The sequence below is a fragment of the Nerophis ophidion genome, unplaced genomic scaffold, assembly GCF_033978795.1.
Source record: "Nerophis ophidion isolate RoL-2023_Sa unplaced genomic scaffold, RoL_Noph_v1.0 HiC_scaffold_35, whole genome shotgun sequence".
Classification (NCBI taxonomy): domain Eukaryota; kingdom Metazoa; phylum Chordata; class Actinopteri; order Syngnathiformes; family Syngnathidae; genus Nerophis; species Nerophis ophidion.
This window is the reverse complement of record NW_026906957.1, coordinates 145,196-172,354: the sequence shown is the minus strand read 5'-3', so window position 1 is coordinate 172,354 and position 27,159 is coordinate 145,196. Positions and strand designations below refer to the sequence as shown.

The window sequence follows — 27,159 nt, the reverse complement described above, 5'->3', positions numbered from 1 at the left end:
TCCCTGGTTCATGTCTCTTTGTGTGTTCACAGTGACTCCCCTGCCTTCCGTGATCAAGCCTTGTCCTTCGACATCCAACCGGATTCCTGACTGCCCTCCTCGATCCACGACCTCCCTGCTCGGACCCAGACTACACTGCCTCGCTCCTCCCCACGACCCATTGCCTGTCCACGAACTGCCTCTTCGTCTTGCCCCACGTGATTCGACGAAAGATTACAACCAACACTCACAGACAACAACCCTGGGTAACATTTACATTATTAATATTACACATAGTCACACTCATTCACTTAGAGTAGCATACACATGTCATATATTTATCAAAGGTTTAAAATAAACCTTGAAAGAACCGCAGTTCTGTCCTGGTTGTCGCCTCCTTCCCTTTGAACATAACAGTACGTTCTGGCCAACAACATGTCGGAACCAGGTGACAACAGTAAGCCCCAGCCCCGGACATCCAGATCCTCCGACCTGGCAATCCTTAGCTCCGTGGTTAGCGAACATCAGGTTCGTTTTTCTGCCCTTGAGGACAAATTAGAGAGAGACTTTACCCGACTACATTCCAGACTGGACAACATGTGCCCTGGGGCCAGTCCAGGACCTGTGGAACCCCCACATGCTTCTCCAGTCAGAAGACCTGAACACAGTATTCTGGTTCGAGAGCCCAGAATTGCCAGCCCTAGACCCTTTGAGGGGGACTTTGAACTATGTCGAGGGTTTTTGGTACAATGTGACCTCATCTTTCGTCACCAGCCCTCCCGCTATTCCTCCGATGGTGCCAAGATTGCATTTATATTTTCTTTGCTTTCCGGCCCGGCTCTCAAGTGGGCTACTGCCGCAGTCGACAGGACCATGGGGCTCAACTCCGACTATTCTGCATTCCGTGTGGAATTTCAGGCTGTTTTTGATCACCCCAAGGATGGGGGAGACGCGGCCGGACGTCTGCACTCCATCTCACAGGGCTCACGTTCCGTGGCAGCCTATACCCTGGAATTCCGGACCCTGGCGGCGGACAGCGGTTGGGGGGACAGGGCACTCCAAAGCGCATTCCGTCGCGGCCTCTCTGAAGAGATTAAAGATGGTCTGCTGAGAGACAGACCTCTTTCCTGCAAAGACCTCATTGAACTGGCCCTCCAATTTGACTTAAGACTTTGTGAGCGAGCAGCAGAGCGAGACCAGAGAGCTGCCTCCAGGAGCCAAACTCTGCCTACCTTCAAGGCAGAAGTGGAACCAGACCGTTCCTCTAATACCACTACTATCCAGGTGAACCATACCTTATTCCCCCGTAATGAAGAAAATCCAGACATACTGCTCCCCACTATTCTGGCCTGGGACAAGAGGAGCATTCGAGTACAGGCATTTGTGGACTCTGGAGCTGACGAAAGTCTTTTGGACTACAAGTTCGCCCGGCAGATGGGCATTCCCTTGATCTTCCTGGACAAGACGCTGCCAGCACAGGCCCTGGATGGACGGCCATTGGGCCCCATCAAATACCGCACGGAGCCCCTTTCCATGACCATTTCTGGTAACCATAAGGAGACCATCAGCCTATGGGTGCTGGAGGCTCCAGTAGCCCCACTTGTGCTTGGAAGATCTTGGCTTCGTCACCACAATCCCCATATTTCCTGGACTTCCGGCAGAATCCTAGCTTGGGGCACACCATGCATGGCCAACTGTCTTGGGTCGGCATCCCCACCGGTCCGCCAATCCACTACCCCGACTCCCAAGGCTGATCTATCCCTGGTTCCTGCTTGCTATCACGACCTAGCTGAGGTCTTCAGTAAGGTACGTGCTCTGGGACTACCCCCTCATAGGCCCTATGACTGTGCCATTGAATTACTCCCTAACGCTACCCTGCCGTCTAGTCGCCTTTACAGTTTGTCTCTTCCAGAGAAGGAGGCCATGAGGAAGTATATTTCGGAGGGTCTTGCCACGGGCATAATTACCCCGTCCAAGTCTCCACTGGCGGCGGGATTCTTTTTTGTGGCCAAGAAGGACGGGTCACTTCGGCCCTGCATTGATTACCGTCACCTCAACAACATTACCATCAAAAACAAGTACCCTCTTCCGCTACTCAACTCTTCCTTTGAGTCCTTGGCACCTGCAACCATATTCACCAAACTGGATCTTCGGAACGCCTATCACCTGGTACGTATCAGAAAGGGAGACGAGTGGAAAACTGCCTTCAACACCCATATGGGGCATTATGAGTATCGGGTAATGCCCTTTGGACTTACTAACGCACCTGCAGTTTTTCAAACACTAGTTAACGACATCCTCCGTGACATGCTGGATCAATTCGTGGTTGTGTACCTTGACGATATTCTGATTTTCTCCCGTAACCTCTCTGATCACCAGCAACATGTCCGACGTGTCCTGCAACGCCTCTTGGAAAATTGTCTATTTGTTAAGGCAGAAAAATGCTGCTTCCACTCCTCTTCGGTTGAATTCCTGGGATTTGTGGTCGAAAGGGGTCATATAAGACCCGACCCGAAGAAGGTGGAGGCCGTGGTGAAGTGGCCGCAACCAACCACAAGGACGGAACTTCGGAGGTTCCTCGGCTTTGCCAGCTTCTACCGACGATTCATCCAGAACTTCAGTAGGGTTGCGGCACCGCTCCACGCTCTCACGTCTACAAACGTGCCTTTCGTGTGGACTCTTTTGGCTAGGAAGGCCTTTGAGGAACTAAAGGAACGTTTTGTTTCCGCCCCCATTCTAGTTCACCCCGACTTGGACACTGCCTTCTTGGTTGAGGTGGACGCCTCAGACTCGGGGATTGGGGCTATTCTCTCTCAAAGATCCAAGAGTGACAATTTGATTCACCCTGTTGCCTTCTTCTCTAGACGTCTGACTCAGGCCGAACAGAACTATGATGCTGGGAATAGAGAGTTATTGGTGGTCCACGAGGCCCTGGTGGAATGGAGACACTGGCTGGAAGGAGCTAGACACCAGTTCCAGATTCTGACCGACCACAGCAACCTTCTGCACATCCGAGCTGCAAAAAGAATCAACAATCGCCAGGCAAGGTGGCAGCAATTTTTCTCCCGCTTCAATTACGTGCTCTCTTTCAGACCAGGTTCCAAGAACACTAAGGCTGACGCTCTATCCCGGTTATTTGTAAGAGAGTCCACCTGTCCGTCAGAGGCGGAACCCATCCTTCCTCCCACTCGTATTGTGGGGATGGTAACCTGGAAGGTGGAGGACCTGGTAAAATCTGCGCTGCGTTCCAATCCAGGACCAGGAGGTGGACCACCCAACAAGCTGTTTGTCCATCAGGAGCTACGACCCAGAATCCTGGATTGGGGGCATTCCAGCCTGTTTTCTTGCCATCCAGGTTTTCAACGAACCCTATCACTGCTGCGAAGACGTTTTTGGTGGCCATCCATGGCCAAAGACACTCGTGAGTTCATCGCTGCTTGTTCTACTTGTGCCCGTAGCAAGACGTCACACAGGCCTCCTGCTGGTCTCCTTCACCCTCTCTCCATTCCTGCCCGTCCTTGGTCACACATTGCTCTGGATTTCGTCACGGGATTTCCAGCATCTAGAGGTAACACCACCATCTTAACTATTGTTGACCGTTTTTCCAAAGCAGCCCACTTCATTCCGCTCCGCAAGTTACCTTCTGCCTCAGAAACGTCTGAGCTTCTCACACAACACGTCGTCAAGCAACATGGTATCCCGGTGGATATCGTCTCTGACCGAGGCCCTCAGTTTACATCACAAATATGGAGAGCCTTCTGCAAGGGAATCGGGGCCTCGGTCAGCCTCACATCGGGATACCATCCCCAGAGCAACGGGCAGGCTGAGAGGGCGAACCAAAGCTTGGAGACCATGCTACGCTGTGTCGCCAGTCATCAACCTACGTCCTGGAGCAAATATTTGCCTTGGGTGGAGTTTTCCTATAACTCCTTGAAGAGCTCCGCTACCGGCATGTCTCCATTTGAGTGCTCGTTGGGTTATCAACCCCCCTTGTTTCCCCAACAGGAACTGGAAATCGCTGTGCCCTCGACTAGGGCTCATATTAGGCGGTGTCAGAGGGTGTGGAGAGCCGCTCGTGCGGCCTTAAAGAGGGCCTCTGAGAAGATGTGCCGCAACGCCAACCGTCATCGCATTCCAGCACCGTCGTATCAGCCAGGACAACAAGTTATGCTACTCACAAAGGACCTCAGCCTTCAGGTACCATCTAGAAAATTGGCGCCACGTTACGTTGGTCCTTTTGCCATCTTGTCCATCATAAATCCTGTGTCTGTCAAATTGGCTCTTCCACCCTCTGTCAAGCGGCACTCAGTGGTCCATGTGTCCCAGATTAAGCCGGTAGCGGAGAGTTCTCTGTCCCCTGCTACCCCTGCCCCTCCACCCTCGAGGTTCTTGCCGAATGGAGATCAGGTTTGGACGGTCAAGGAAATACTCAGGGTCCGTCGACAAGGTAGGGGGCTCGTTTATCTGGTGGACTGGGATGGATATGGGCCGGAAGACAGATCTTGGGTGCCTGCCTCCTATCTTGCCGACCCCTCTCTTCTGGAGGATTTCTACCGTGCCAATCCTGATGCTCCCCGGCGCTCGTCGGGGGCCTCGCATAAGGGGGGAGGTACTGTCATGACACGGAGTCGAACCCGCGTTTCCTCGGCGGCTGGAGCTGCGGCCGCCTCTGCTGACAGCGCGCCAAGATGGGCCTCCTTTGACAGCGCACTCAGACTTGTCCCCACTCGTGCTGAGGGCAGCACGCCTGCGCAGCAACAAGCCTGTGGTCAATCGACACACCTGAACTTGATGAAAGGGAGCGGCATAAAGACCAGCAGACCCAAGGAACCTTTGCCAGAACGTCGCTAACCTTCCCGTAAGCTTCACGTCTGGCATCCCCTTCCCCGTGATTTCCTCACCTTTGCTTTGCTCTCTCTCTGTGTATCCCTGGTTCATGTCTCTTTGTGTGTTCACAGTGACTCCCCTGCCTTCCGTGATCAAGCCTTGTCCTTCGACATCCAACCGGATTCCTGACTGCCCTCCTCGATCCACGACCTCCCTGCTCGGACCCAGACTACACTGCCTCGCTCCTCCCCACGACCCATTGCCTGTCCACGAACTGCCTCTTCGTCTTGCCCCACGTGATTCGACGAAAGATTACAACCAACACTCACAGACAACAACCCTGGGTAACATTTACATTATTAATATTACACATAGTCACACTCATTCACTTAGAGTAGCATACACATGTCATATATTTATCAAAGGTTTAAAATAAACCTTGAAAGAACCGCAGTTCTGTCCTGGTTGTCGCCTCCTTCCCTTTGAACATAACAGCCTACCGAGGATGTCGTGGTGGTTTGTGCAGCCCTTTGAGACACTAGTGATTTAGGGCTATATAAGTAAACATTGATTGATTGATTGATTGATATTATTACATTTCTAATATATTTCTGCTGCAACGTGCTTTCATCTAAATGTTACTAAGCACTTATTTCTCCTCTTGTTTCAAGCTTGCTTAGCATTTAGCAGAGCTACAAGCATTCCTGCTCCTGGCGTGCTCTGGTTGTGTAACATGTTTAGCGTCGTCCTCCACTGATAATATTACTTGTAAATGCTAGTTAAGATACAAAGAAGAAATGCAGGCGCTGGTTGAGAGTAGTAATGAACGTGTGACTCGTTTACACTTTCATAACACATCACTGTTACATAAGGTCACATGACATCCATGCACAAGCAAACATGGAGCAGACACGTCTACTGTCTCCCTTTCACACACACTACACTCTTTCAACCAGGGAAGTGGAGGCGGGGGAATTCCTTCTTTACTCACACGCTCACCACCGCCTCTACTGTGGCGACCTTTATCTCTGGGTTTCAATCCGCCCCATCAAACTCCATTTCCTGTGGAGGAGCATTAGCTAACTTCCTGTTTCTTCATTCCTCCTTTCTCTCTGCGCCGCTACTATTTTACTACACCGTAAAAAAATAAATAAAGATAAAAATAAAAAAGGCAGCTGTGGTTGCCAGGAATTTGACAGTAAAAATGACTATCATCATGTACAGGACATTACGGTATGTTGATGTTGAATCCGAAAATCTTACAGTCGATAACGTTTTTTGCTACGGTAAATCGCGATGAAAAAAACTGATATATGGTTAAAGGCCTACTGAAAGCCACTACTAGCGACCACGCAGTCTGATAGTTCATACATCAATGATGAAATATTAACATTGCAACACATGCCGCGGTTTAATTTACCAAATTACAATTTTGAATTTCCCGAGGAGTTTCTTGTTGAAAACGTCGCAGAATGATGACGCGTGTTTTTGACGTCTCGGGTAGTAGCGGACATATTAGCCCAGCACCACTTACGGCTAAAAGTCGTCTCTTTTCATCGCATAATTACACAGTAATTTGGACATCAGTGTTGCTGAATATTTTGCAATTTGTTCAATTAATAATGGAGACATCAAAGAAGAATGCTGTAGGTGGAAAGCGGTGGATTGCAGCTGCTTTTAGCACCGAGACACAGCCGGTGTTTCTTTGTTTGTTGTGAAGCTTTAACACAGAGCGGTCAAGCGAACATGTTTCTCTACGTCAACCACCAAGTTTTTGGATAGGAAAATTGTGATATTAAGTCGGCTCTTTCCGGAGACTTGAGTGGATTATGCGACCACCTCTTGTAGCTGTTAAAAAAGCAGCTGTGATCTTGGCTCCTCCATTGGCTTCTCTCAGAGACACTGGCGTTCACCGCAGCCCTCCGACTTTCAGGTATGACTTTATAATCTCACTAAAACACTATTAACACAATAAGCAGATAAGGTATTTTCCAGAATTATCCGAGTAAATCTGTCTACTAACATCGGAATAGCTCACACTGCCTTCGCCAGGAGCCATCGCCGTTTTTTTTTTTTGTGCTTCACTCTAACTTTCCTCATCCATGAATCTTTCATCCTCGCTCAAATTAATGGGGAACTCGTCGCTTTCTCGGTCGGAATTGCACTAGTTGCTGGTGGCTATGATTATAAACAAAGTGAGGATGTGAGAAGCCCTACAACCCGTGACGTCACGTGCACTTCATCTGCTACTTCCGGTACAGGCAAGGGTTTTTTATTAGCGACCAAAAGTTGCGAACTTTATCGTCGATGTTCACTACTAAATCCTTTCAGCAAAAATATGGCAATATCGCGAAATGATCAAGTATGACACATAGAATGGACCTGCTATCCCCGTTTGAATAAGAAAATCTCATTTCAGTAGGCCTTTAACTCTTCATAGAAAAAAACTATAGAATTTACAGTAAAATACTGGCAGTTTTTGGTTTTCAGGAGTTTACCGTAAAACAAATTAGGGCTCATTTTAGTGTTACCTTTCACGGGGAGAAAATGAAAGACCTCTTGCACCTTTTCACTGTGAGGCACGAGCATTTATCCACTGACTCACCAATACTAGTATCTGCAAAATGTCTGTGTTTTCGGCATGAGGATTTCAACTTGAAAGTATTTGTACAACCTTTCACTGGACAACTCACCACATGGCCTTCTACGTGTTCCTTCAAGTGAGCTATTAAAAATGAGCCTCGAATCCTCCGTATCTGTTAAAAAGCTGTTTGCAACCAGTTCCAACACACAGTGTGCCTCATTTTGATGCAGTTTACAATAAAGCACGTAAACATAACCCTTCTATGTCTAAAATCACTTGCTACACAAATACAATAAAACATGTTTTTAGCCAAAAGTTAACGAGGCTAATGCTTTAACACAAACTCCTAAAACTACTTAGGTACAATGTTCCCTCTAATTTTGCATGTGTGTAAGCAAACGCACAAACTCCCTGAGCATTCAGGAGAGCACATGTGATCAACATCAGATGTGCACACTGTGGCCACACCAGCGTCACACCTGTCCCAAACCTGACATCATAACAATTTAAATGTTTCATTAAAATAAGTTTCTGATATAAGTGATTTTGCCCTCCTACAATAACAAAAAAAGATGTTTTTCATGAACTATGTGCTAGTATTGTATGTCTGGCTGCGGGTCCTGCCTTTAAAAGAAATGTTACCCCTTTCAGAGATTACATTTAGTTCCTGTAACTTTCTGTCTGTAAAATACATCTTTTTTTTTTTAGCATTTATGAAATCTAGTGTCAATATTTCATGGATAATATCCTTAGATTAACATTCTTAATAAATGGCAGTAAAATAAGCACACATCTGATTGAGGAGTCAGTGTTACAACCTGGCATTTACACATTGTGTAGCGTTGGGGTTGTCCGACTTTTTGTGTGGCCATAAACGCAACACTGGCTAAGTGCCATGAGTGCTTGTGTTGGTGCAGGTGAGAGAGCGAGCGGCTTCTGTTGAAACGACGGATGACAAAGTTGATTTAAGCCTGGTTTGTATGGCAGAAAATTACTAGTTTTTATAGATAAAAGTTTTTTTTTACTCATGTTTTTGGTGTGGTTACAAACAGTTTTGCTCAATAAGGTGATTGATGGAATTCCTGTCCGTAAAGTGTCTGGACGGACGATAATTGAACTGTGTTGACAAAGATTGTTTTATTCATCGGGGTCACTCTTGTTGTCACTTGTCACTCATAGAGTTGCATTGCAAAATCAGACAGAATAAATTGGAATGTGTTTATTTTGTTTGAAGTTCAGATGGGATTTTTGATTTTCTGCGCGGCAATTGCGCAGGCACGCACCTTAGAGCAGTGGTTCTCAAATGGGGGTACGCGTACCCCTGGGGGTACTTGAAGGTATGCCAAGGGGTACGTGAGATTTCTTTAAAATGTTCTAAAAATAGCAACAATTCAAAAATCCTTTGTAAATATATTTATTTAAAAAATATTTTAACAAAATATGAATGTAAGTTCAGAAACTGTGAAAAATAATTGCAACAATGCAATATTCAGTGTTGACAGCTAGACTTTTTGTGGACATGTTCCATAAATATTGATGTTAAAGATCTCATTTTTTGTGAAGAAATGTTTAGTTGATGAATCCAGATGGATCTCTATTAAAATCCCCAAAGAGAGCACTTTAAGTTGATGATTACTTCTATGTGTAGAAATCTGTATATTTATAATTGAATCACTTGTTTATTTTTCAACAAGTTTTTAGTTATTTGTATATCTTTTTTTCCAAATAGTTCAAGAAAGACCACTACAAATGAGCAATATTTTGCACTGTTATACGATTTAATAAATCCGAAACTGATGACATGATGCTGTATTTTACTCCATAAATATGTATTTAATTGTAATAAACTAAACATATATTTAATATGAATACACTAAACATGTATTTAATATTTCAACACTAAAAATGTAGTTATTATTTATACACTAAACGTGTATTTAATATTTATACACTAAACGTGTATTTAATATTTATACACTAAACATATATTTAATATTAATACACTAAACATGTATTTAATATTTATACACTAAACATGTATTTAATATTAATATAAAAACATGTATTTAATTTTAATAAACTAAATATATATTTAATATTAATACACTAAACATGTATTTAATATTAATACACTAAACATGTATTTAATATTTTCACACTAAACTTGTATTTAATATTCATACACTAAACATGTATTTAATATTCATTCACTAAACATGTAGTTATTATTCATACACTAAACATGTATTTAATATTCACACACTATAAATGTATTTAATATTAATACACCAAACATTTATTTAATATTTATACACTAAACATGTATTTAATATTAATACAAAAACATGTATTTAATTTTAATTAAGTAAATATATATATAATATTCATACACTAAACATGTATTTAATATTCATAAACTAGACATGTATTTAATATTTCTACACTAAACCTGTATTTAATATTCATACACTAAACATGTTGTTATTATTCATACACTAAACATGTATTTAATATTAATACACTAAACATGTATTTAATATTCATAAACTAAACATGTATTTAATATTTCTACACTAAACCTGTATTTAATATTCATACACTAAACATGTTGTTATTATTTATACACTAAACATGTATTTAATATTAATACACTAAACATGTATTTAATATTTATACACTAAACATGTATTTAATATTCATACACTAAACATGTATTTAATATTTATACACTAAACATGTATTTAATATTAATACAAAAACATGTATTTAATTTTAATAAACTAAACATATATTTAATATTTATACACTAAACATGTATTTAACATTCATACACTAAACATGTATTTAATATTAATACACTAAACATGTATTTAATATTTATACACTAAACATGTATTTAATATTAATACAAAAACATGTATTTAATTTTAATAAACTAAATATATATTTAATATTAATACACTAAACATGTATTTAATATTAATACACTAAACATGTATTTAATATTTTCACACTAAACTTGTATTTAATATTCATACACTAAACATGTATTTAATATTCATTCACTAAACATGTAGTTATTATTCATACACTAAACATGTATTTAATATTCACACACTATAAATGTATTTAATATTAATACACCAAACATTTATTTAATATTTATACACTAAACATGTATTTAATATTAATACAAAAACATGTATTTAATTTTAATTAAGTAAATATATATATAATATTCATACACTAAACATGTATTTAATATTCATAAACTAGACATGTATTTAATATTTCTACACTAAACCTGTATTTAATATTCATACACTAAACATGTTGTTATTATTCATACACTAAACATGTATTTAATATTAATACACTAAACATGTATTTAATATTCATAAACTAAACATGTATTTAATATTTCTACACTAAACCTGTATTTAATATTCATACACTAAACATGTTGTTATTATTTATACACTAAACATGTATTTAATATTAATACACTAAACATGTATTTAATATTTATACACTAAACATGTATTTAATATTCATACACTAAACATGTATTTAATATTTATACACTAAACATGTATTTAATATTAATACAAAAACATGTATTTAATTTTAATAAACTAAACATATATTTAATATCTATACACTAAACATGTATTTAACATTCATACACTAAACATGTATTTAATATTAATACACTAAACATGTATTTAATATTTATACACTAAACATGTATTTAATATTAATACAAAAACATGTATTTAATTTGAATAAACTAAACACATATTTAATATTAATACACTAAACATGTATTTAATATTTATACACTAAACATGTATTTAATATTTATACACTAAACATGTATTTAATATTAATACACTAAATATGTATTTATTATTCATCCACTAAACATGTATTTAATATTCATAAACTAAACATGTATTTAATATTCATACACTAAACGTATATTTAATATTCATATACTAAACATGTATTTAATATTAATACAAAAACATGTATTTAAGTTTAATAAACTAAACATATATTTAATATTAATACACTAAACATGTATTTAATATTTATACACTAAACATTGATTTAATATTAATACACCAAACATGTATTTGATACTTATACACTAAACATGTATTTAATATTTATACACTAAACATGTATTTAATATTCATACACTAAACATGTATTTAATATTAATACAAAAACATGTATTTAATTTTAATAAACTAAACATATATTTAATATTAATACACTAAACATGTTTTTAATATTAATACACTAAACATATATTTAATATTAATACACTAAACATGTACTTAATATTAATACACTAAACATGTATTTAATATTCATACACTAAACATGTAGTTATTATTTATACACTAAACATGTATTTAATATTAATACACTAAACATGTATTTAATATTAATACAAAAACATGTATTTAATTTTAATAAACTAAATATATATTTAATATTAGTACACTAAACATGTATTTAATATTTTTACACTAAACGTGTATTTAATATTTATCACTAAACATGTATTTAATATTTATACACTAAACATGTATTTATTATTAATACACTAAACATTTATTTAATATTAATACAAAAACATGTATTTAATTTTAATAAACTAAATATATATTTAATATTAGTACACTAAACATGTATTTAATATTTTTACACTAAACGTGTATTTAATATTTATCACTAAACATGTATTTAATATTCATACACTAAACATGTAGTTATTATTTATACACTAAACATGTATTTAATATTAATACAGTAAACATGTATTTAATTTTAATAAACTAAACATATATTTAATATTATTACACCAAACATGTATTTATTATTTATACACTGAACATGTATTTAATATTAATACACTAATCATGCATTTAATATTCATACACTAAACATGTATTTAATATTTATACACTAAACATGTATTTAAAATAATACAAAAACATGTATTTAATTTTAATAAACTAAACATATATTTAATATTATTACACCAAACATGTATTTAATATTTATACACTGAACATGTATTTAATAGTTATACACTAATCATTTATTTAATATTAATACACTAATCATGTATTTAATATTCATACACTTAACATGTATTTAATATTTATTCACGAAACATGTATTTAATATTTATACACTAAACATGTATTTAATATTCATACATTGAAAATGTATTTAATATTCATACACTAAACATGTATTTAATATTCATACATTAAACATGTATTTAATATTTATACACTAAACATGTATTTAATATTCGTACACGAAACATGTATTAAATATTTATACACTAAACTTGTATTTAATATTCATACATTAAACATGTATTTAATATTCATACACTAAACATGTATTTAATATTCATACACTAAACATGTATTTAATATTCATACACTAAACATGTATTTAATATTTATACAAAAACATGTATTTAATTTTAATAAACTAAACATATATTTAATATTAATACACTAAACATGTATTTAATATTTATACACTAAACATGTATTTAATATTCATACACTAAACATGTAGTTATTATTTATACACTAAACATGTATTTAATATTAATACAGTAAACATGTATTTAATATTGATACACTAAACATGTATTTAATATTAATACAAAAACATGTATTTAATTTTAATAAACTAAACATATATTTAATATTATTACACCAAACATGTATTTAATATTTATACACTGAACATGTATTTAATAGTTATACACTAATCATTTATTTAATATTAATACACTAATCATGTATTTAATATTCACACACTTAACAGGTATTTAATATTTATTCACGAAACATGTATTTAATATTTATACACTAAACATGTATTTAATATTCATACATTAAAAATGTATTTAATATTCATACACTAAACATGTATTTAATATTCATACATTAAACATGTATTTAATATTTATACACTAAACATGTATTTAATATTCGTACACGAAACATGTATTAAATATTTATACACTAAACTTGTATTTAATATTCATACATTAAACATGTATTTAATATTCATACACTAAACATGTATTTAATATTTATACACTAAACATGTATTTAACATTTATACATTAAACATGTATTTAATATTCATACACTAAAAATGTATTTAATTTTTAATAAACTAAACATATATTTAATATTAATACACTAAACATGTATTTAATATTTATACACTAAACATGTATTTAATATTCATTCAATAAACATGTAGTTATTATTCTTACACTTAATATGTATTTAATATTAATACAAAAACATGTATTTAATTTTAATAAACTAAACATATATTTAATATTTATACACTAAACATGTATTTAATATTAATACAAAAACATGTATTTAATTTTAATAAACTAAACATATATTTAATATTAATACACTAAACATGTATTAAATATTCATACACTAAACATGTATTTAATATTTATACACTAAACATGTATTTAATATTAATACAAAAACATGTATTTAATTTTAATAAACTAAACATATATTTAATATTATTACACTAAACATGTATTTTATATTTATACACTGAACATGTATTTAATATTCATACACTAAACATTTAGTCATTATTTTTACACTAAACATGTATTTAATATTAATACACCAAACATGTATTTAATATTAATACACTACACATGTATTTAATATTTATACACTAATCATGTATTTAATATTAATACACTAATCATGTATTTAATATTCATACACTAAATATGTATTTAATATTAATACACTAAACATGTATTTAATATTAATACACCAAACATGTATTTAATATTAATACACTACACATGTATTTAATATTTATACACTAATCATGTATTTAATATTAATACACTAATCATGTATTTAATATTCATACACTAAACATGTATTTAATATTAATACACCAAACATGTATTTAATATTAATACACTACACATGTATTTAATATTTATACACTAATCATGTATTTAATATTAATACACTAATCATGTATTTAATATTCATACACTAAATATGTATTTAATATTAATACACTAAACATGTATTTAATATTTTTACACTAAACATGTATTTAATATCCTTACACTAAACATGTATTTAATATTCATACACTAAATATATATTTAATATTAATACACTAAACATGTATTTAATATTAATACACTAAACATGTATTTAATATTTTTACACTAAACATGTATTTAATATTCTTACACTAAACATGTATTTAATATTCATACACTAAACATGTATTTAATATTAATACAAAAACATGTATTTAATTGTAATAAACTAAATATATATTTAATATTAATACACTAAACATGTATTTAATATTCATAAACTAAACATGTATTTAATATTCATACACTAAACCTGTATTTAATATTAATACACTAAACATGTATTTAATATTTATACACTAAACATGTATTTAATATTAATACACTAAACATGTATTTAATATTCATAAACTAAACATGTAGTTATTATTCATACACTAAACATGTATTTAATATTAATACACTAAACATGTATTTAATATTTATACACTAAACATGTATTTAATATTAATACAAAAACATGTATTTAATTTTAATAAACTAAACATATTTAATATTAATACACTAAACATGTATTGGATATTCATACACTAAACATGTATTTAACATTTATACACTAAACATGTATTTAATATTAATACACTAAACATGTATTTAATATTAATACAAAAACATGTATTTAATTTTAATAAACTAAACATATTTAATATTAATACACTAAACATGTATTTAATATTTATACACTAAACATGTATTTAACATTTATACACTAAACATGTATTTAATATTAATACACTAAACATGTATTTAATATTAATACAAAAACATGTATTTAATATTAAAAAACTAAACATATATTTAATATTAATGCACTAAAGATGTATTTAATATTAATACACTAATCATGTATTTAATATTAATACACTAATCATATATTTCATATTTATACACTAAATATGTATTTAATATTCATACACTAAACATGTATTTAATATTCATACACTAAACATGTATTTAATATTTATAGACTAAATATGTATTTAATATTCATACACTAAACATGTATTTAATATTAATACACTGAACATGTATTTAATAATCATATACTAAACGTATATGTAATCATATACTAATCATATATTTAATATTCATTTAGTAAACATGTATTTATTATCCTCTAAATAAGGCACACTTGGAAATAATGAATTTCTTTATGCGTGCAGTTGCGGCAGAAGTCCACAGGAGGGCGCACGTTCCCTCTTAATAAGTCCGGTCCTCTCCGTCTCTCTATCTCTCTTTTTCCTTTTTTTTTTGTTTCTTTTATTTTTTTTTACATAAGTTTGGTTTCTCATACACTTATATTTATACACTAAACATGTATTTAATATTAATACACTGAACATGTATTTAATATTAATACACTAAACATGTTTTTAATATTTATACACTAAACATGTATTTAATGTTAGTACAAAAACATGTATTGAATTTTAATAAACTAAACATATATTTAATATTAATACACTAAACATGTATTTAATATTAATACAAAAACATGTATTTAATTTTAATAAACTAAACATATATTAAATATTCATACACTAAACATTTATTTAATATTCATTCAATAAATATGTAGTTATTATTCTTACACTTAATATGTATTTAATATTAATACAAAAACATGTATATAATTTTAATAAACTAATCATATATTTAATATTAATACACTAAACATGTATTTAATATTTTTACACTAAACGTGTATTTAATATTTATACGCTAAAAGTGTATTTAATATTAATACACTAAACATGTATTTAATATTAATACACTAAACATGTATTTAATATTCATACACTAAACATGTATTTAATATTCATACACTAAACATGTATTTAATATTAATACACTAAACATGTATTTAATATTTATACACTAAACATGTATTTAATATTCATAAACTAAACATGTATTTAACATTTATACACTAAACATGTATTTAATATTCATACACTAAACATGTAGTTATTATTTATACACTAGACATGTATTTAATATTAATACACTAAACATGTATTTAATATTTATACACTAAACATGTATTTAATATTCATAAACTAAACATGTATTTAATATTCATACACTAAACGTGTATTTAATATTCATACACTAAACATGTATTTAATATTAATACAAAACATGTATTTAAGTTTAATAAACTAAACATTAATTTAATATTAATACACTAAACATGTTTTTAATATTTATACAGTAAACATGTATTGGATATTCATACACTAAACATGTATTTAATATTCATACACTAAACATGTATTTAATATTTATACACTAAACATGTATTTAATATTAATACAAAAACATGTATTTAATTTTAATAAACTAAACATATATTTAATATTATTACACTAAACATGTATTTAATATTTATACACTGAACATGTATTTAATAGTTATACACTAATCATGTATTTAATATTAATACACTAATCATGTATTTAATATTCATACACTAAATATGTATTTAATATTCATACACTTAACATATATTTAATATTATTACACTAAACATGTATTTAATATTTATACACTGAACATGTATTTAATAGTTATACACTAATCATGTATTTAATATTAATACACTAATCATGTATTTAATATTCGTACACGAAACATGTATTTAATATTTATACACTAAACATGTATTTAATATTCATACATTAAACATGTATTTAATATTCATACACTAAACATGTATTTAATATTTATAAAAAAACATGTATTTAATTTTAATAAATTAAACATATATTTAATATTAATACACTAAACATGTAGTTATTATTTATACACTAAACATGTATTTAATATTAATACACTAAACATGTATTTAATATTAATACAAAAACATGTATTTAATTTTAATAAACTAAATATATATTTAATATTAATACACTAAACATGTATTTAATATTAATACACTAAACATGTATTTAATATTTATACAGTAAACATGTATTGAATATTCATACACTAAACATGTATTTAATATTCGTGCACTAAACATGTATTTAATTTCAGACACTAAACACGTATTTAATATTAATACACTAAATATGTATTTAATATTTATACACTAAACATGTATTTAATATTAATACAAAAACATTTATTTAATTTTAATAAACTAAACATATATTTAATATTATTACACTAAACATGTATTTAATATTCATACACTGAACATGTATTTAATATTCATACACTAAACATTTAGTTATTATTTATACACTAAACATGTATTTAATATTAATACACTAAACATGTATTTAATATTAATACACTAAACATGAATTTAATATTCATACATTAAACATGTATTTAATATTCATACACTAAACATGTATTTAATATTAATACACTAAACATGTATTTAATATTAATACAGTAAACATGTATTTAATATTAATACACTAAACATGTATTTAATATTAATACAAAAACATGTATTTAATTTTAATAAACTAAATATATATTTAATATTAATACACTAAACATGTATTTAATATTTATAAACTAAACATGTATTTAACATTTATACACTAAACATGTATTTAATTTTTAATAAACTAAACATATATTTAATATTAATACACTAAACATGTATTTAATATTTATACACTAAACATGTATTTAATATTCATACACTAAACATGTAGTTATTATTCATACACTAAACGTGTATTTAATATTAATACACTAAACATGTATTAAATATTTATACACTAAACATGTATTTAATATTCATTCAATAAACATGTAGTTATTATTCTTACACTTAATATGTATTTAATATTTATAAACTAAACATATATTTAATATTATTACACTAAACATGTATTTAATATTCATACACTGAACATGTATTTAATATTCATACACTAAACATTTAGTTATTATTTATACACTAAACATGTATTTAATATTAATACACTAAACATGTATTTAATATTAATACACTAAACATGAATTTAATATTCATACATTAAACATGTATTTAATATTCATACACTAAACATATATTTAATATTCGTACACTAAACATGTATTTAATATTTTCACACTAAACGTGTATTTAATATTCATACACTAAAAGTGTATTTAATATTCATACACTAAACATGTGTTTAATATTAATACACTAAACATGTAGTTATTATTCATACACTAAACATGTATTGAATATTCATACACTAAACATGTATTTAATATTTATACACTAAACATGTATTTAATATTAATACAAGAACATGTATTTAATTTTAATAAACTAAACATATATTTAATATTATTACACCAAACATGTATTTAATATTTATACACTGAACATGTATTTAATAGTTATACACTAATCATGTATTTAATATTAATACACTAATCATGTATTTAATATTCATACACTTAACATGTATTTAATATTTATTCACGAAACATGTATTTAATATTTATACACTAAACATGTATTTAATATTCATACATTAAAAATGTATTTAATATTCATACACTAAACATGTATTTAATATTCATACATTAAACATGTATTTAATATTTATACACTAAACATGTATTTAATATTCGTACACGAAACATGTATTTAATATTTATACACTAAACTTGTATTTAATATTCATACATTAAACATGTATTTAATATTCATACACTAAACATGTATTTAATATTTATACACTAAACATGTATTTAATATTAATACAAAACATGTATTTAATTTTAATAAACTAAATATATATTTAATATTAATACACTAAACATGTATTTAATATTCATAAACTAAACATGTATTTAACATTTATACACTAAACATGTATTTAATATTCATACACTAAACATGTAGTTATTATTTATACACTAAACATGTATTTAATATTAATACACTAAACATGTATTTAATATTAATACACTAAACATGTATTTAATATTTATACAGTAAACATGTATTGAATATTCATACATTAAACCACTGGCTTGTTAGTGGCTGTAAGATTAAGGGAGACCACACCGATTTGTACATTTTAGCCAACAGATCTTTTATTTACAACATGTATCAGTGATCAGTAATGTGAATTAACCAAGGAATGTATCAGTAAATGAGTGTTGTCCCAAAAGGGTGTTAGTGTGGTGCTAATCCCGGCCGTCGTTGCCGTGACCATACGGTCACCAAACGAATGTGCCTGTGGGACGAGAGAGAGAGAGAGAGAGAGAGAGAGAGAGAGAGAGAGAGAGAGAGAGAGAGAGAGAGAGAGAGAGAGAGAGAGAGAGAGAGAGAGAGAGAGCATGAGAGAGAGAGCATGCTGATGGGAGGCCTTTTATAGGCCGCCCAATCAGCAGCCCTCTGAGATGTTGCACGTCTTCACAGACCAGCTCCACCTGCGGGTCGGAGGACCAAAGTGCCCCAAACACTAACCGGCAGAGCCGGGCATGACAGCTCCACCTGCGGGTCGGAGGACCAAAGTGCCCCAAACACTAACCGGCAGAGCCGGGCATGACATCCCCCCCCTTAAAAACAGAGACCCGTGTTAACTGGGTCTCTGAAGCACCATCAAAAAATAGAAAACCAAAACCTACAGTAGCCCCAGTAGCTATATTCTAGTCCCACTGACGCACCTCCCCTCCACCCCAGACCAACCAGAACCCAAACCATCCCAAACACCCTCCTTCCCCTCCGACCTTCCCTGCACCCAGCAAATCCTGGTACCCGGACAGCGACCTTTAAGGGAAACAGAGAAAAACCGCAGGTTAGGAGTGAGTGGAGATGATTAGACCTCCTGGTCCAGAGTCAATGTCATGTTCAATTAGTGTGGTACAGGTTGGAGTGTCGGAAAACAAAGGCAAAAACTCAAAAATCAAATCCGACAACTGTTTACGCTGTACTCACTTAAATGACCGAGGAGACTATCTAGCTCCTTTAACTGCTGAGTATTTTCTAAGCGCCCGTGTAACACTGAATCATCAGGTGCGCGCAGTTCATCCCAAGCTGCCACCTCCGGCCAGTTGAGCGGTTCCCCAACCCCAACGGCTAGACCCACTGGACTCGCAGCAATCCCACCCGCCTTGTCGGAACCTGCAGAGTGGTAAGGCTTGAGTAAATTCACATGACACAGTTGCTGTGATCGTTTACGATCAGGAGTTGACAGTAAATAATTGAGATCTGACACTTGGCTCATAACCGTAAATGGACCAGAGTATTTTGCTGTAAATGGTGACCCCGGGTTGGGCAGCAAAGCTAAAACTTGATCACCTGGATTGAAAACTCTGATCTTCGCTTTATGGTCATAACGCAGCTTCATTTTCACCTGAGCTTTAGTCAAATGCTCGGTTGCCTCTTTCCATGCAAGCAACAGCCTACGACGAAAACCATCTACATACTCAGTGAAACTGACGGGAGTGTTCTGCAGATCCAGATTGGCATTTAAAACAGACAGTGAGGTCCGGACTTTGTGGCCAAAGACTAGGTCATTTGGACTAAAACCAGTGCTTTCTTGAACTACACCACGCGCAGACAACAAGAGCCATGGCAACGCCTCCTCCCAATCTCTCCGCATCTCAACACAGTAAGCGCGCAAGAGAGACTTCAACGTGGCATGCCAGCGCTCCAATGCCCCCTGACTCTGTGCGTGATACGCGCTGCTCAAATTGTGCTTCACCTGCATCGACTTCAACGCTGCAGCAAATGTTCTGGAGGTAAAGTTAGACCCTCTGTCGCTCTGAATTACCTTTGGAATGCCAAAGACAGAAATGAATTTAGACAAACATTTCAATATTGACCTTGTGGTAATTGTTCTCAAGGCATACGCTGCTGGATACCGAGTGGCCTGGCACATGATGGTAAAGAGGTACACACAACCAGATTTCGAAGGGGGTAGTGGACCAACACAATCAATAATGAGATGCTCAAATGGTGTGCCAACAGACGGAATAGGTTGAAGTGGTGCAGGTTAAATGGGAGTACTCTGTTTCGCAACCTGGCAAACATGACATGCTTTGACAAATCTAGATACATGGCGTTTCATCCGTGGCCAGTAAAAATGTTCCAAAAGACGTCGGTAGGTTTTCTTAACTCCAAAATGCCCAGACTCTGCTCCATGGGCTGTTTTCAAAATCAAATCACGGTATTTGTCAGGTACCATCACTTGAATCACCTGACCTGCCACTTCAGGATCAACACCTGGCAACCACGTATGCAGCAAAACGCCATTCTGAATGAAGTAACCCATCGTTGGATCAGTAGAAACTAAGGCAAAATATTTCTCAAAGCTCTGATCATTCTTTTGTGCCTCAATTAAATCTTGACATGACAGAGGTTCGGGCAGCTCAGGAACAAAAATAGGCACAGATTTGGACACATCCGACGATTGCGCCTGCGTGCGAGACATTGCCCTAGTCACAGCACAAGCAGTAAACACTTCTGGGAATTCTTGACAACACGCGTCTGGCTCCTCTGCAGATAGCGGTACAGGTGTAACAACTGGAGGTGGAGAAACTAAACACCCACCCAAATTGTTCCCCAGAATTACATGGATATCCTGCATAGGCAGAGACGGTCTCACAGCAATAGTCACCTCCCCATTCACAAATCCTGAACACAAGTGAATTTTGTGCAACGGTACAGAAAATGACTGCATGCCTATTCCTCTAATCAAAACACATTTCCCAGTGTCAGATGCTGTGGAAAATGGCAAAACTGCTCCAGAAATGAAACTCTCAGATGCCCCAGTGTCTCTTAAGATTTTAACTGGAACTTTTTGTGTCTCTCCAACCAATGACACCCAGCCATCACTAATGAATGGAGCGAAATCAGACGCAGCTGACTCTACTGATTTCGTCTGCTCGTCTGACACAGATGCACCATCTTCAATCACTTGCTCACAATGAACTTCCAAACGAGGTAACGGTGTTAGATCAGAGACGCCAAAATCAACTGGATGCACAACAGAAACACACCCAGCTACCTTGGCATTAGATTTACGGCCTTTCAACAGCGGGCAGTCCTTTTTCCAATGTCCCTCCTGCAAACAGTAATGACATTTATCCGTCGGGCTTGGGCGAGATTTGCTACTTCCATTATCAAATTTAGGAACATTACTGGAATTGCCATAATTGGATCGATTTGAACTACGACCATAACGAGGAGGAGAACGTTGTGGAGGAGAACGAGCAGGATCATAACGTTGGTGGCTATTATACCGTGGAGGACTGCTGTAAGGCTTACGTTTATGAGTCAACACAAAGGTATCAGCAAGCGAGGCTGCCTCCTCCACTGACTTTGCCTTTTGCTCATTAATGTAGGTTGCAATTCGATCTGGTACAATGTTCTTAAACTGCTCCAAAATCAACAAATCACGCAAATTTTCGTAAGTTGAGACAGACTCTGAAGTGAGCCACCGGTTAAAATAAGTACTCAACTCTCTTGCCACTTCAGCATGGGTCTGATTAGCACGTTTACGCCAGTTTCTGAAACGTTGTCTGTAAGCTTCTGGATTCAGTTCATAACATTTCAAGACCGCTTTTTTCACCTCAGCATACTTGTGCCTATCAACAGGTGTTAATGCCAAGTATGCCTCCCGTGCGCGTCCTACTAGTACAGTTTGCAAAAGCACCGTTCTATCCTCTTCACTCCACTTTTTGTCAGAGGCCATCTGTTCAAACAGTGAGAAAAACACGTCTGGGTCACGTTCGTCAAACTTTGGAACATACTTTACCATGCTATCCATACTTGACCCGGACAGATTTCCACTAATCTTACCTTCTGACATTAGTTTCAAACGATCCTGTTCAATTTTAATTTTCTCAAGCTGTACTGTAAGGTCCATTTCACCTTTTTTCAAATCCATTTCTTTTTCAAATTTGAGTCTCTCCATATCTGCTTGCTGTTGCAATTCTCGTTCTAATTTGATTTTTTCCAGTTCAAAAAGACGTTCTTCCTCCTTAGCCTGTTGCGCCCACTCAAATTCAAGTGCCTTCATCTCTTTTTGTTGCTCAAAAGTCAGTATGCCTACCCTCTCTGACTGCATAGGCTCTGACATACCCTTCACATGAGCATCACCACCTTTTCCTGAAGGCAAAATGCTCTGCTCACACAAAAACTCGTGAATGGAGTCACGCAAGGGTCCCTTCTTACCAGTTCTAATGGCTGATGACAATTCCATGCCATACTTTTCTGCCAATTGCAACAACTGTTCCTTATTAAGGGCAAACAACAATTTCTCAGATGGTGCTTCCACAAAAGCCTCCATCCTGCTCAACCCAGGCCGTCAGTACCAATCTGGCTACTGTACCAAACCAACAATGAAACTACTGAAAAAACAACCCAACCAAAAACTAGCTCTAATTACGCTAGGCTCTCTCTCTCCAACCAATCCAACCAGGTCACTAAAACATTACAGTTATGTTAACACAGCAAACTAACCTCGGAGCATCCCCCTAAACATTTTCCCCCCACTAGACTAATCTATTTTCACACAGAGCCCGAGGACGAGGATCATTTACTCACCAATACCTGTGGAGACGTACCATCCCGACAAAGCCGATTCAGCCGTTTCTCCAAGGCGGTGCCCTCGCCCAGGCTCTGTGACAGCAGGAACCTAGAACCCGTACTAGATGGGGATAAAGGCGACAGCTCCTAAGAGGCTGAATGCAATGCTACAAACTGCAATGAAACTCAACCAAGATGGCTGTAACAAACATTTCAGTGTCTACCTACACTTGCACGGTCAAACAAAGCCTCAAAAGTACAAATCAGCAGATTCCCCAATTAACTAACTGATAACAGGCCCCAACTGACTATCAGCAGTTCACAATTAGTAACTCAGCTCTACTCACCTTCCTACGCTCCAAAAGCCAGTAGAAGGAATACTCAATACAAAGAGCTCTACGCATCTTCCTACGCTGCCATAGCCAGTAGAAGGAATTACCATAGCCTAAAGTTACTACCAAAGATCGGACGAGCCCCCATATGTCACAACCACTGGCTCGTTAGTGGCTGTAACATTAAGGGAGACCACACCGATTTGTACATTTTAGCCAACAGATCTTTTATTTTACAACATGTATCAGTGATCAGTAATGTGAATTAACCAAGGAATGTATCAGTAAATGAGTGTTGCCCCAAAAGGGTGTTAGTGTGGTGCTAATCCCGGCCGTCGTTGCCGTGACCATACGGTCACCAAACGAATGTGCCTGTGGGACGAGAGAGAGAGAGAGAGAGAGAGCATGCTGATGGGAGGCCTTTTATAGGCCGCCCAATCAGCAGCTCTCTGAGATGTTGCACGTCTTCACAGACCAGCTCCACCTGCGGGTCGGAGGACCAAAGTGCCCCAAACACTAACCGGCAGAGGGCATGACAATATTAAATACATGTTTAGTGTATAAATAATAACTACATGTTTAGTGTATGAATATTAAATACATGTTTAGTGTATAAATGTTAAATACATGTTTAGTTTATGAATATTAAATACATGTTTAGTGTATTAATATTAAATATATATTTAGTTTATTACAATTAAATACATGTTTTTGTATCAATATTAAATACATGCTTAGTGTATTAATATTAAATACATGTTTAGTGTATGAATATTAAATACATGTTTAGTGTAAAAATATTAAATACATGTTTAGTGTATGAATATTAAATAAATGTTTAGTGTATGAATATTAAATACAAGTTTAGTGTGAAAATATTGAATACATGTTTAGTCTATTATTAAATTCCATTTTAGTGTATAATTATTAAATACATGTTTAGTGTACTAATATTAAATACATGTTTAGTGTATGAATAATAACTACATGTTTAGTGTATTAATATTAAACACATGTTTAGTGTATGAATATTAAATACACGTTTAGTGTAAAAATATTAAATACATGTTTAGTGTATTAATTTTAAATATATATTTAGTTTATTAAAATTAAATACATGTTTTGTATTAATATTAAATACATGTTTAGTGTATAAATATTTAATACATGTTTACTGTATTAATATTAAATACATGTTTAGTGTATAAATAATAACTACATGTTTAGTGTATGAGTATTAAATACATGTTTAGTGTATAAATATTAAATACATGTTTAGTGTATTAATATTAAATATATGTTTAGTTTATTAAAATTAAATACATGTATTTGTATTAATATTAAATACATATTAAGTGTAAGAATAATAACTACATGTTTATTGAATGAATATTAAATACATGTTTAGTGCATAAATATTTAATACATGTTTACTGTATTAATATTAAATACATGTTTAGTGTATGAATAATAACTACATGTTTAGTGTATGAATATTAAATACATGTTTAGTGTATAAATATTAAATACATGTTTAGTGTATTAATATTAAATATATGTTTAGTTTATTAAAAATTAAATACATGTTTTTGTATTAATATTAAATACATGTTTAGTGTATAAATATTAAATACATGTTTAGTGTATTAATATCAAATACATTTTTACTGTATAAATGTTAGATACATGTTTAATGTATAAATATTAAATATATGTTCAGTTTATTAAAATTAAATACATGTTTAGTGTATTAATATTAAAAACATGTTTAGTGTATAAATGTTAAGTACATGTTTAGTGTATTAATATTAAATATATGTTTAGTTTATTAAAATTAAATACATGTTTTTGTATTAATATTTAATACAAGTTTACTGTATTAATATTAAATACATATTTAGTGTATAAATAATAACTACATGTTTAGTGTATGAATATTAAATACATGTTTAGTGTATAAATATTAAATACATGTTTAGTGTATTAATATTAAATATATGTTTAGTTTATTAAAATTAAATACATGTTTTTGTATTAATATTAAATACATATTAAGTGTAAGAATAATAACTACATGTTTAGTGTATGAAAATTAAATACATGTTCATAATAACTACATGTTTATTGTATGAATATTAAATACATGTTTAGTGTATAAATATTAAATACATGTTTAGTGTATTAATATTAAATAAATGTTTAGTTCATTAAAATTAAATACATGTTTTTGTATTAATATTAAATACATGTTTAGTGTATAAATATTAAATACATGTTTAGTGTATTAATATTAAATACATGTTTAGTGTATAAATGTTAAATACATGTTTAGTGTATAAATATTAAATACATGTTTAGTGTATGAATATTCAATACCTGTTTACTGTATAAATATTAAAAAGATGTTTAGTGTATTAATATTAAATATATGTTTAGTTTATTAAACTTAAATACATGATTTTGTATTAATATTAAATACATGTTTAGTGTATGAATATTAAATACACGTTTAGTGTATGAATATTAAATACATGTTTAGTTTATGAATATTAAATACATGTTTAGTGTATAAATGTTAAATACATGTTTAGTTTATGAATATTAAATACATGTTTAGTGTATTAATATTAAATATATATTTATTTTATTAAAATTAAATACATGTTTTTGTATTAATATTAAATACATGTTTAGTGTATTAATATTA

At 32.7% G+C, this 27,159-nt stretch overlaps 1 protein-coding gene across 1 annotated transcript in view; it reads right to left on the bottom strand.

The window, feature by feature from the left end:
• LOC133546642 (gastrula zinc finger protein XlCGF8.2DB-like) overlaps positions 1–27,159 on the bottom strand; it is a 244,536-nt gene that overhangs the window by 87,507 nt on the left and 129,870 nt on the right. The gene's annotated exons all lie outside the window — the stretch shown is intronic.